At 41.2% G+C, this 14,242-nt stretch overlaps 1 long non-coding RNA gene across 1 annotated transcript; it reads left to right on the top strand.

The window, feature by feature from the left end:
• The first annotated feature begins 517 nt into the window (after positions 1-517).
• LOC309367599 lies at positions 518-7,724 on the top strand. Its single transcript, XR_014167249.1, has 4 exons — positions 518-602; positions 992-1,080; positions 4,557-4,673; positions 7,591-7,724. It is a non-coding gene; the product is annotated as an uncharacterized lncRNA (long non-coding RNA).
• Positions 7,725-14,242: the final 6,518 nt, after the last annotated feature.

The following is a 14,242-nucleotide window of genomic DNA, read 5'->3' as shown; positions in this document are numbered from 1 at the left end:
GGCACTGCCTTATTAAAGTAAAACTTGTCTTGAAGTGGAAAACAAAGCAAATAATAATAGAAACTCAGGTAAGCAAGCAGATTTCATATAGCCAGTGAAGCCCCTTGCCCATAGCTGTTGATCTTACCCACATCAGAATAAAAATATCCATCATGAACTGATCAAAAGTCAAGAAAGATGGCATCATTCAGCAATGCTCCCTTGCAGTATGACTAGGGATGGAAACTTCTGTCAATTTTGGTTTGCTCCATTTCTCATTTTTTCAATCTAAAATTCAGTTCTCTATATTTCTACAGCAATTTGCATTTTTAAAAAGAGAAATCCTCATGAAAATACTTCAGCATTTTAGTGTCAATTTCTCCTAATAAACACACATTTGTGTCCAGTTTTGACTATTGTACATGTTTTTTGCAAATGATTGCTCCTAATATAATGCATTTTTGCATATTACTTTCACTAATATATTCATTTTTATGCACACTTTCTCCTAACATAATGCATTTTGTAAACATTTCTTACTTAGAGAACTACATGGTGAACTTTGGATCCATGCAGATTTCAGAGGATGGCTGAATTTTGGCTCTCATAGTGTTTCATAAAGTGTGAGTGAACTGAATCATATCCGCCCCCCACCCCCGATCCCTATGTATGACGTATGATGCATTAACCAGAACTCATGTGAGAGCTTTTGGGCAACAATCTCAAAGAAGGTAGAAGGCAAAAGGGGCAACAGTTTTGACCTCACCAATCCCCCACTTAATTTTATAACCAGCCTTACTGCAACACTTTACTGAGCTCAAACACTAAGCACCAGGCCCCTTGCTATGAAGCCAAATTGCTTTTTGAACTCATGTTCAACATAGGATCAAATCCATGAAAACCAATGGAACCTATTTAAAAGTGGGCACTTTCATAACAATTGTATAATGAATTCTTTTCTTAACGGGAAGAGTGTGACATAATATAATAAACGATGTCCTTATCTCTGCAGATAGCCTGGTTGTCCTGGAGTCCCTCCCCTGTGGACCGACATCTGTGGCAGGCGCAAAAGAAGGGTTTTTAAAGCACAGGACCTTCAGGGTGAACTGGGCAGAAGTGGGTTGAATCATGGTGTGGGATATTTCAAGATACATTTTTAAAGGATGCATCATTTTCTCCGGGGAGATTACTCAGAATGCAACAAAGGAAGGCCTTTCCTAATTAAATACAACAGTACTTTGGGCAGTAAGGGGGGGGGCAAGCTCTCAGACTCCGAGTCTCCTTAGATGGGCTCATTTCTTTGACAGTCTTTGGCCTTGACTTTCTGTCCTCAGAAATTCATTTCCAGCATCTCCTGCCAAACTGTCTTCTCTTCCTTCCTCTAGTTTATTTATCCTGAGCTCCTTTTGCCTGCCCTTTCTAACATTTCCTTCCCTTCCTGCTGTCAACTTGACAAACCCCTCACTTGGATCTCAGCTCTTTCTCTTTGTTTTCCTCTGTATCCTTCTCTCGGCTTTTTGCCTCATCCACCTCCGTAGCTGACACTGCCACTGAAAATGATGGAGTGACTTCGTTCTGTGGAGGCACAGCAGTATACCCACTACACCAGTGCACACAGAGGCTGGTATATGCACACAAGGATTGGTTTCCCCCCACACCACCCAAGTGAGAAGAAAAGGAAACAAGAGATTTTGTTTCCTACCCCCCAAACCCTCCCTGATGAATCATTTCATGATTCTGCCACAATCCTTCAAAACGTTCCATGACTTATTCCACTTATCTCACTTATTTCAATGGGATTTTGAAGCAGTTTAACACTGTGCAGGATTTCAGTCCACGTCTATAATTTTCCTTGGACTAAATGTTTTGCGGGGAGTAGGATTAGAGACAAAAAAATAAAGTATTTGATGCAGAAGAGCAAATTAACTCCATGTAAGTAAAAAAACACACCAAACAACCTTCACAATTCTAGAAATGTACAAATTAAATTTTACTCAGCCATTTTGTTGTCATTCTTGATCAGGAACTCAGTGTTCCATTACAGTATCGGTAATGAAAACACTGTACTTTCATAACAGGCTGTTAGTATACCACAAAGATTGACTAAGCGGGCTAAAATTGGATGTATTTGTTACATTTGAATTCCTAAAAAATGTATGTGTGAAAAAAGAGGAGATTAGCAATCTATAGTGTTTTGCTGGACAGCATAGTACTTTGAAATCGTTTGTAGTTTTCATCACATGTCTGACACATCATATGCAAAGCAAATTGCTTATCATATTGTGCATGTCACTTTTCCTCCCTCCTTTGCAAAGCCTGGGTCCAGCATGCAAACTCTGAAATGGGACTGATCGAGTCTTTATGAAGCCAGACCTTTAGCTGAAATTCCAGCATTGCAAAGGGTTGGAATAGATGACCCTCAGGATCTCTTCCAACTCTACAATTCTGTGATTCTAAGGGGCCTTCCTATGTCCCACTTTCTATGTCCTTGCTCTGTACTTGGTGATGGGAAGTCATGGAAGAGATGGTTTCATTTGTAATAGAAAGGCTGCAGGAGTGCCTAAGATTTTCTTATGAATTTGCAGTGTTGGTGGGTTAGATTTAGGAGCCCCTAGGGTGGAGGTGCCCTGCCATTTACCAGGCCTCCTGGCACTGCCATCACTGTGGGTTACCAGGAAGGGGAGATAGTAGGGAGGTTGCTCAGAATGGGAACATAAGTGGGAACACCACACCCTCCCCACTGACCTCCCCATTTCCTGGTCCCTCCATCCAGTAAGCTACACTGGCCCTAGTGACAGCAGGCTTGCACTAGATGCCCATATGCTATCAGACCAGGTTCATGGTTCTTCTATTAATTTAAAAAAATCACAGATTGTGTCCAGGATACTTCAGGGAGCACCTGATCCCTTTGATCCCTGCTTTATGCCTGAGGTCTTTGGGGAGTCACTGTTAGTGGTCCCCTGTGGCTTGGACACAGGGCTTGTATCTGCGAGGAGCTGTGTCTTCGTTACTGTGGCCCCAATTTTGTGGAATTCCTTTCCAGTTGAGGTCAGGTAGCCCCTTCCCTGTTGAACTTCTGTAGTTAGTAATAAAAAATTCTACTGGGCTTCTTAATTGAACTCTGATTTTATGGTTTTCTGTCTCTTGTGCCCTGCTTAGAGATGGCTGAATAAGCGGTATACAGTACAAATAGTTGAAATGGGTAAATGAAAACTAAATGCCCAAGCCCCTTCTTGCGGTCCGCTCTTGGGTAGCATAATGGAAACTATACTTCTCATTATGTATATTAGCCTTGAATATAGTATAAATTGAATGGGGATATCTGATACCTGTCATGTGTACTCTGTAGGCAACCTGGCTTGAACCAGATCCTTACTGCCACCATTTCCAGGAAGCAGCACAAGTCAGAAGTGTTAGAAATTGTGCTTCTCAGTGCTATTCCAATTCCAGGAAGAAGGGCATGCGGGTACACTAGATGATGCCATTAGAAATGTTACAGAGCCTAGAGGCCTTCACTGTCTCAAAATTAATTTTTAAATGAGATTAATTTTCAGGCACCCAGCAGACATTTTTAAAACATCAATTTAGAATTGGATGCAAGAGGGAGGAGCAGGGAGGGTCTGGTCATTGCCATCTGCTTTTGTATTCGATTTTTTTGTAAAGGGCTTCTAGTTGTGATACCAGTGTAATGGGAGTTATGGTTCATTTGTATGGTTATTGCTGTTATTATTGACATGAAAACACTATGAAAGTAGTCAGCCCCCTAGTCTGTACCAAAGCAAATCTGTATAAACACATGCACATGAACTATTGATTAGCTAATTTAAAATGGTGATAAAATAATGTGACTAGTCTGGTCCCCGATAGCTTTTTACCCTAGATAATAACTCCAGATATTATATGTATTAATGATATCTGCATTAGTGCCATGTAGAGTTCATTCTGGTTCAAGTTAATAAAACAACCGCTGAAGGAATTAATAAGAGCTTGCTACTTGTTGCAAAACAATTGAAACCCTGGAGGACTTGATATTAGAAAACTCCTGGGTGGTTGCTTCTTGTGAAAACTTTTGAATTAATTGTATTAAATATAAACATTTCTTAACTCCTGCAAGATTTACATTCCATGTCTCTCTTATAAATGCCATTCCTAACTCTTACTGCTCCTTTGGGACTTATTTAATTTAGCAATTGCTCCAGAAAGCACTTAGTAAAAAACAATTATTGAATTAATTATGATATTTCTAGCATAGCATTCATTTATGACATCCTCACCACCTGTAATCCCTTTCCACAATTCCCTTATAGAAGCAAAATTGAGTAATTTTCAGTTCCTATTATACTCTATATTTATGATTATAGTGGAAATCTTGGCATGCTTTATGTTTAGGTCTTACTGTGCAATCTCACCCAGGGAATATGCCAGTTGGAGCTCTTTTCTAGGGTCGTATACATGTTTATCCACATATATGCCCTACTGAGTTCAATGTGTCTTGCTACCATTTAAGCGTGTTATGTAATTGCAGTCTATAGATGTGTACACGCACAGTCTTAAAGTGCATTCACTGCCTCTTGCAGATGCTTGGGCGGGGGGCAGATATATCTGAAATCTTGTGAAGTCATCAGTCAGTTATGAAGGCCATCAATCTTTGGACCCTTTCAGACAAGCAATTTATACTGGGCCTATTGTGCAAGGTAACAGCACTGCAGTAACTCATAACCATCCATTCATACAATGAGATCTACACCTGGGGCTCTTCTTCAGGCACTCCCAGCAGCAGAAGGTGGGGAGAGACCAGGAAGAGGGTCCTTTCAGTGGTGGCATCTTGCCAGTGGAAGGCCTTCCTCAGGAACGGTCACTGGTGCTCACATTGCTATCATTTTGGTACAATACGAAGACCTTTCTATATTCACAGGTTTTTAAACATTGCTGCTATTACCAGCTTTTGCTAACTGTGGCTATGCTCTTATTAATCTTCCTTAGTCTAAACTGATGACCAAGATCTAGCACGCTCAGTATGAACCCCACAGCCCTGAAAACAGAATTGTGGGAAACTTCTGTGTCCTTACTTTAGGCACTGCTGCCATTTCCAACTTAGAATTACAGTAAATCATCCAAACTGGATTCTTTCATATAGAAGCAGCTTTAAATAACACAGGACTAATTCTCACTGTAGATGCCATGTTGTAATTACCTTAGTTCAGAATAGGCATTGGTTTGACTCACAATGCTTCCATGTATTATGAGTTGAACATCATTTCTCCAGAAGCTCTTTGCCATCTCGAAATATTTCATGAGGTTCTTCACATGTGCAGGCTGCATTCAGATGGACCAGCCTCCTTTGTAGATAAAACCAGAAAGTTATGTACTGTTAGGTCCTTCCCTCTCAATGAAACTTCTGTTTATTACTGCGAAATTACATAACCAGACCACCCAACAAAGCAGCCCTTTGTTTAATGAGTGTTCCTTCTATTTGGCTCTGGTGTCTCAACTGCTCCTTGCAAATGTTTTATGTGGTTGTTGCCCCCCATCCAGACCTAAAATCCTCTCCTGCTTGGGGTGGCGATGGGGACAGGTTGAATTTCAGAGTGGCTCTTAGCCATGGCTAATACTAGCAGTAACAGTTCCCTGGGGCACTGTTGTGTGTGTACAGCCTCACCAGAGCTCTTAGAAACAGATGAGCTTTTTTTTTTTTTGGCTAAACACTCACAAAATAGTCATAAATTCCAAGCTGGTTCCAATAGAAATGGATTGGTTTTTCACACAAACAGCAGCTGAGGCAATAAAACTGCTCCTGGATAGCTCACTACTTCAGACTGCATGTGGGGGGTTATATAAAAAAAGGAAGCATTCCCTGCAAATGAATAACTAGTATATGAAAGGGCTATGCTTAAACTCTTTCCCCTGCTATCTAAGGTCACATTCGTACCCAGCATTTAAAGCACTATGATACCATTTTAACAGCCATTGCTTCCCCTCAAAGAATCCTGCAAACCGCAGCTTGTTAACTGTAGGTGTTGAGAATTGTTTGGAGACCCCTATTCGCTTCTAGAGTATTTTAACGGTCAATTCCTCTTCTCAGTGAACTCTGGGAAATATATGTGAGGATAAGAGGGGTCTCCTAACAAGTCTCAGCACCTACAGTTAACAAGCTACAGTTCCCGGGATTATTTTGGGATTCTATATGCATGCAGTTTTGTTTTCACGAAGAAGCATTAGACCATACAATGCCGCACCCCATCTGAGGGGGTACAGTCCAGGAACAGTTTTTAGCACCCCACCTGATGGATGTGTGTCAACTATCCAAGACATCTCAAATAGGAAGCTGCCTTATAATGAGCCAGGCCCATGTTTCATCTAGCTCAGCATTGACTCCATGGACTGGAACTGGGTCTCCAAGATTTCAGACCCCACATTCCCAGCTCCACTAGGAGATGCCAGGGATTAAACCTGGGAGCTTCTGCATGCCACGGTCCCCCTCAATGAAACACTACAGCTGCTATGGCCACCTTCTTTATAGCCTAGGGGGAACTTCATTAACCATATAGTCCTCCAAGGCACAGAACTACACATAGAATGGCCTCTTCATGGTTGAACTTCTGTAGCTCTTTAATAAAATTTTAATAAAATTTTAATAAAATTTGCTCCATCTCAGTAAGCATTTCACAGTGTGGAGCTAAGAAACCTATTAAAGTTTTTGTGTGTGCTCAGCTCAGAGTCTATCAAAGAAGAAGAAGGAGAGTTTGGATTTGATATCCTGCTTTATCACTACCCGAAGGAGTCTCAAAGCGGCTAACATTCTCCTTTCCCTTCCTCCCCCACAACAAACACTCTGTGAGGTGAGTGGGGCTGAGAGACTTCAAAGAAGTGTGACTGGCCCAAGGTCACCCAGCAGCTGCATGTGGAGGAGCGGGGACGCGAACCCAGTTCCCCAGATTACGAGTCTATCGCTCTTAACCACTACACCACACTGGCTCTATCAAAAGGTAGTGTGCATTGGCATTCTCTTCTCTTCCAACACAAACATTTTCCCCTCCTGTGCACATGGCTAGGTCCTGTTTTGTTTTATGACATACTGATTAAAATCTGGGAGGATCAACAGGGACCAGTGGGAATTTCTATGTTTCCTTCTTACCACTTCAGGCAAACACCCCAATATTAAAATCAAGCCACTGGGTGATTTGAAGAGTAAACAAGCAAGCAAGCAAACAAACAAACAAACTAATCAGATGTATGTATAAATTATGTTTGTTGGATTTTGAATGCTAATTTCACCAGATGACTTCTAGGTACGTTAATTGACAAATGTCATTATTCCCGCCCCTCCTTTGTTGGAACCTTATAGTTCAATCCCATGCATCTTTACTCAGATGTGAGTCCCATTGTGTTCAGTGGGACTTATTGCATAGGATTGCAGCCTAAGATGAGTTTATGTGATTCAATCATCCTTCTAATTATCTATTCTGTTCTTAAATTAAAACCCCCTCATTTCTTAGCCTAATAAATCTTAGGGTCACTTTTCACTACAATATTCACTACAATATGGATTTTTTTGTGCAAAGCCCTTGTGTACTGTATTACCTATGAAAGGTTTACGCACATTTGAAATAGGCTTCCACCCCTGCTACAATATGCTGAAGCATTAAAAGAATAGGGAAAGGGCTACATATCTCTTTCCATGCGTTTCAAAAGGGAAGGTCTATGCTTGCAACACTGATGTGCCTTTCACAGCTGATGAAGAGCAGTTATGTTCTGTAAGTATTCATACCAAAGTATTATGTAACTTGTGAGAAGCAGGTACAGTGGTACCTCAGGTTACATATGCTTCAGGTTACATACGCTTCAGGTTACAGACTCTGCTAACCCAGAAATAGTGCTTCAGGTTAAGAACTTTGCTTCAGGATGAGAACAGAAATTGTGCTCCGGCGGCGCGGTGGAGGCCCCATTAGCTAAAGTAGTGCTTCAGGTTAAGAACAGTTTCAGGTTAAGAACGGACCCTACGGAACAAATTAAGTACTTAACCCGAGGTACCACTGTATTATAATGTAAGGCGTTTCATACTGCTAGTTGTTGTTATTACTCTTCCCTGTGACCCACCCTGGACACACTTCTGCTATATCTTTTCTGAAACAGGATTACTATAATGCTGTTTCCAAGATATAGATGAACTACTCCTTTAAATAGCACAGTACCATAATTTTACTTTCTCTACTCTCCCCTTCTGGTTTCTACTAATCCATGGATCATGCAGAACCTTCATTTAGACTGTCTACCTCATTAATTTCAATCAAGAAAGTCAGTGCTTGCCCATATTCCTTTGCTGATGTGGATCAGCTCCCCCAGAGATCTATATGAATATCTGATTGCAAGCAGATCTCTAGAGTGAGGCAATAATCTTCAGATGAGCCATTTTCTGTCATGTGTATCATATGAATTACAACTTTAAAATAAAAACCTGACATTGCCTTCTCATAAATATCAGGTATGTTCTTTGCATTAAAAAAAAAGGTTTAGAATATCTGGCAAACTGTTGTTAAAGTGGGACATTAAAAATAACTCACATTCTAGAAATCAACAAAATTAGCACCAGAACACTCATCTTCCTCATAATTCAGGCGGTGGAGATGAAGAGTAAATGTATTCAAATGAGAGTCATTCCCTCCTCCTTTCCGACACACATTCTAAAGGGATGGAACACATTGTGAACTATTAGCACATTGAAAATGGCAGTTGATTATAGAGCATGGGTGCCATTATTGGAAGAGTTTAGTCTGTCATCAAATGCCAGTAAGAGCACAGTGTTCGAGGAGCAGGAACATCAGATGTAGAGAAAGTGAATAGCCATTAGGCAGAGGTTGAGGAAGAAGAGTGGGAAAGGAACTGAAGCAGAAAATTAAATGGCCTGATACTGACGTTAAATAATAGCTGTGGGTCACCCTGAATCTTACTGGCCTGATAGGGAGCACACATTAACATTCCTTAGTTGTGATCAATTTTTGATGTGCCAGGTACTTTTCACTGTGCTCTTAGATGAACTGGGTGGCTTCTGCTGTTTAAAGGCTCTTTGATTATCTAATTTTGCTTCATACCCTTTGTGAAATTTTGGATACTCCACCCTCCTTTCATTAACTCTTCTTTTTTAAAAAATTGGCCCTCCTCTGGGCCCCTCTCTCATCAGTCTCTAATTATTATTGCCATCCACTCTGGTTTGGCTGCTGAGGCCTAGCGATCTGAGGTGGCCACATGGGAAATCAGTGCTGCTGAGATATGTGTTAGAGCTGCCAGATTCATGTCTAGCGGGAGGTTCTTTTTTCTGGCTTTCATTAGCTCTTTTGCTTTTTTTGTTTGTTTGTTTGCTTCCCTGAAAGCAAAAGGTGGAAAAAGATTACAGTGAAATCTAGAAGGGCTTGAATGGAAATACTCAGTGGTTTCAGGATCAGGGATTGTGGCAGTTTTGCTGCCTGGTCTTCTCTGTTCTAATTCAGAGGATCTCAAGTAACAAAGAGGCACATTTTGTATTCTCTCTCTCTCTCTCTCTCTCTCTCTCTCTCTCTCTCTCTGTGTGTGTGTGTGTGTGTAAGAGAAAGCTCTGCTGGCTTTCTCCATGAAGGGCTAGACTAGAGTAAGGAGGAGTGGTCTTTTCATCCCTCGCCCCACTGACATCAGTGAGTGGGGAAATACCTGCAAAAGCTTCAGGCTGGTGTAGGTAGGAGCCCCAGTCAGTGGTGCACTTGGGTGCACCCTGTGTTTGGCCCTATGCCCTTGCACTGCCTTCCCAAACGCAGGTAAGGAGGTGCCCGGCTTTGGAAGGGAAGCGTGAATGATCTGGCCAGCTCCTGGGACCCTCCTACCTCCTTCCCAAACCTGGTGAAGTTCTAACTAGGCTTTGAGAAGAAGGTGGGTGGACTCTAGAACCCTGTCCGAGCCTCGTGCCCCCTTCCCAAAGCTCAGTGCCTCACTTACCAGGCTTTCAGGTGGTGCCATCTCAGCTCAGTGCCTAGTGCATGTGCCTCCCCCTCACACGGCCCTAAATCTACCCCTGACCCCATTCCATGGGCATGTTAGGAGCTTTGGATGTGGTGGATTCAGGCTGCTGCTTTGGTTTCTACCACTGACAGGGAGATTGCTGGATGCAGAAAAGGGAAAGGGTGTATCTGCTTTGCATGCAGAAGGTCCCGGGTTCAATTGCTGCCATCTCCAGGGCTGGAAATGCTCTCTTACTGAAAACCATGGAGAACCACTGGTAGCCAGAATAGATAATCCTGTGCCATTAATCTGACACCTTCTGATTTATGTCCATGAAGCTCACAGAGGTACTCTGGGAGTGGATGTGCTACCCCACCAGTGGAGCTGCTTTGACCCTGCCTCAGCTGGCCTTTGCCAGAAGTTAAAACTGCTGTCCTAGTCCCTGTTTGATAAGTATTTTGTTCCTTTTGAAATCTTATTGGTCCACCTTCTCCTCATACGAAACTCATACTCATAATGAAACTTATTAGCTGAACTGTTCTGAGTCATTTTCATTCTGAAGGGCTCTCACATTTATCTGAGTGATTTTTAAAGTCTCTCTAAAGGGTTTTTTTTTAAAGTGGGAAGTTTTCAGAAATACTTTTCTTAATTTCCCCCCCTAATCACCTCTAAACTCAGATTTCTTACTTATCAGCATGCCCTCTGTACCATAGAGTATTGCCTTGCAGAACTGCTGACCAGCTGCAGTTTTGGGTGCTTTCATGTTCTCCTCAGAACTTCTGCCTTTTTAATTTTATTTCCCCTCCGTCCCAATGAGAGAGGCACGGCAGCAGCAGAATGCAAATGGGAACTGCCAAGAGAGGAATACACAGTTTGTCATTTGTCACTGCCAAGACTCATCAGTAATACAGTATCATGAGAGAAGAAGAGGGAGGGGAAGAGGTGATTTTACTTCAACATTTAAGCATGATATTGAAGTGAGATTTGGATAAATTCCCCCAAAGAAAACTAATGCTTACTTTGATAGTTGCTGTGAAGCAAAGACATGTAGACAGGGAGGCATCATTCATTTTCTTACTCCAGAGACTTCTTTCAGTAGCTTGCTTGATGTTTTTAAAATTCCGCCTCACTTTGCATACCTGCTCCATACCTGTTGAAGACAGCAGATGTGGCATAATTGACCAGGAAGTTCTCCTGCACATGGGGATGCTCTTGCACAGCTTCCGTTCCTTTCGAGGGGGTTGTGTGTGGAAGAAGTTCCTGTTAAATGGTGCCCAAAGTCAGTAGGAACTCCCAATAAACTATCTGCCTCATTTGTAAAAAAAGTTAGATAATCTCATTTCACCTTTAATGTTAATGGGGGTGAACCTAAATCCATTCAGCAAGACTATATTCTAAGAAAGGCAAATAAGAACAAATTGGGTGAAAAAGTAATAAAATAGGCAGAGATTTAATAGATTTGTGAATTATGAAGCTAAGTGCTGACATGCTGCTTCATATACTAGTACCAATTATTAATACTGAGTGTTGCTTTTGGCAACATAACCACAATTTTGTAGCAGGAAGTTAAGAATTGTTTCAAAATGTCTTTTGAGTGATGGCATTCTGTCTGGCTATTTGGTGCCGTGCTTGTTATTTTATAAACATTGTATGTTTTATTAAATTTTAATACCCATTTATATGTGGGTCTTTATTATATTCCGCTCCTGCAGTGCCCAAAGCATTTTTGAATATTATGTTATGGTTATGTTTATGATCATCATGTTGCTTAATACAATCTGGATATGGGATCCATTTTTTCTTTGGTTTCTCTTCCTGATTTTCTTCTCTTAGCTTTGAAGCATTAGTAGCTGAGGAAAAGAAGCACACTTCCATGTAGATAAAACAGGTCCTAAAGCAGTTCTACATAACACTTTTTAGACAGATTTATGATGTGCATGGAGGTACTAATGTAGCAAATTGGCAATCTTGTGGCATATGTTTGAGATTCTGGAGGGTAGGAAAAACCACTTGCATTCAACTGACAGCCAACCTGCCAGTTGTTGATTGCAGCATCTATACATGACAAGAAAATACAATGAATATTTTATATCAGTCCACTGTTGTTTGGAGGACTTCTTTGGAGACGTCTGCTTTTACATGACTTCAGTGCTGTCCACAATTGCTTGAGAGGTCTTTATGCAGCAACCAAGCACCTCTGGGTTCAGCATCATGAAGAAACATACCTTTAAGAGATATGTATGGTCTAATGTAGAAATGTTCCTAGTGGTAATCAGCATTCATGTCCCAAAACTCCTACACTGTTGGATATTCTCACCAAAAGTGGTAGCATGAGCCAAATGTGGAAGTATGCATCTCTTTGGAGATATTTATTGCCAGGTCTATGTCCAGTGACTGTACAGGCAGCAGATGCCTGGAACACATGGGGGTAGGAACAGACCGGCAGCAGGAAAGGGTAATCAAATGCCTCCCTCAGCATTGAATTGCCAATGTAAAATGGGTTTGGTACCAGATGGTATTGTGCTCCAGATCTCATCAGCTGGCATAGCCAATGATCATGGACAATGGGAATTGTAGTTGATCAAAGTAGTTAGGCACAGGTTCCCCATCAAGTTACACAAACAGAGAGACTGCGGCATCTTGGAGTTACAAAGCAGACAATGAGATGGGATTTTCTCTTCTGATAAGCTGATTGCCAGGGCTTGCATTTCCAATGTAAATATCCTAGATTTAGCTGCCAGCAGTTCTCTCAAGCGGTTGGGTCAAACTAACTATGGCTTTGATTTTCATGACATGAATATAATACATTCCCTGCAAAGCTCATATACCCAGTCTACTTGGTTTCAATGGGGTTTGAATGCAAGTAATTGAATGCAAGCTTAGATATCTAATTCCCCATACCCTTTTCAAGATCCCATCTTAAATTTAATGGCATTGACAATTGTGGAAAGGCAAATTGGGACTGAAATCATTAGTGTTGGCCAATAACATCATTAGGAAATATTGGTCCTATTATTTACACTTTTGCTGCAGGCTTTAGCCAAGACATAACCCTGCATCTAGACCACTGTTGCAGCGGTTGCCTGGGATAATTCCAGGTACTAGCAGCCATCATTTCTGTTTTCCTGCACATTCGACCAGAAAAGTAGCATAGAATTGTGATTCGCAGTAGGTTAGTTGTCAAACATGCATAGTCCACTAATGTCTGAATATAATCTGATTTTTTAAAATAAGCCTTCTGGATTCTGTACCCTCACCCCAAACATTTACAGCTAGATGAACCAAGTTCTGCCTTAGGTGTTCATTTGGTTTCTGTACTGTTCTAAATCTGTCTTTATCTGGTAAATGGCCTTGAAACACATGTAAAAGGTGTTGGGGTAGTGATCATGACAACTTTTAACCCACCAAGCAGGTGCTAGTAAAGCTAGGTGGGGTTTGGGGATGGGAGGGTGCCTGGTTTTCTAAGAGTGTGACCATATAGCTGTCTGACCATAGACACGAGCAGAAAAAGGTCTCCAGTAATGGTGTTGCCATTTTTCTAGTGCTGCTTAATGATTTCATTTGGTTCACATTTTTAAGTGAATTGACATGTGTCACCCTTCATGGATCAGAATGTAATTATCACCCTCTCTCACACTTTCACACTTCTCTGAATCTTGCCCTACAATTCTTGGTTAAAACAATGAATCAAAATGTGTATAAAAACGCCCATTTAAGGTTAATATGTGTGCAAAAAACCCACATTCTAATGAATGTGAATTTTCATGTAGTTTTTTTTTCTTTTCAATTACAGTTTGATGCAGAAATAGGCTAGAACAAATTATGAATGAATACACACAGTACTGACACAGATGAGAAATAAGACTGATCTGGCCATCTCTAAGCTTCCTCCAAATAACTCACCCTTGGCAGTATCTGTATGGATAACACCATAATAAGACTCCCATGGCTGCAAATTGTATCCTTTTGTGTCCTAGGATTTGAAAAATATTTAAGTAATCACAGTTTCTGACTTATCATCTGATAATGCCTGGGAATTGGTGACCCAAGGGACTAATTCCAAACATTACCAGAAAATGACACTGCTCGTGTCAGTGGAAGTGTATTGGCAAATGTAAACTGTAATACAAGAGCATTTGCTAGCAATCTGGACATCTGCTGCTTTCCACCATTATTATTTAAGGTGCGGAAGGGTGGACAGCTGCTTTCAAAAGACTTCCCTACTTCCACTTGTCCCATGTCTAGAAAGTACGGCTCCAAGAGGATTTTGTTACTGATAGGTTCTTAGGCTTCTGGG

This window comes from Podarcis melisellensis (genome assembly GCF_964234715.1).
Source record: "Podarcis melisellensis genome assembly, chromosome: 3".
In the NCBI taxonomy this organism is placed as follows: domain Eukaryota; kingdom Metazoa; phylum Chordata; class Lepidosauria; order Squamata; family Lacertidae; genus Podarcis; species Podarcis melisellensis.
The sequence above is the reverse complement of the archived record's forward strand: the minus strand, read 5'-3'. Positions and strand labels throughout refer to the sequence as shown.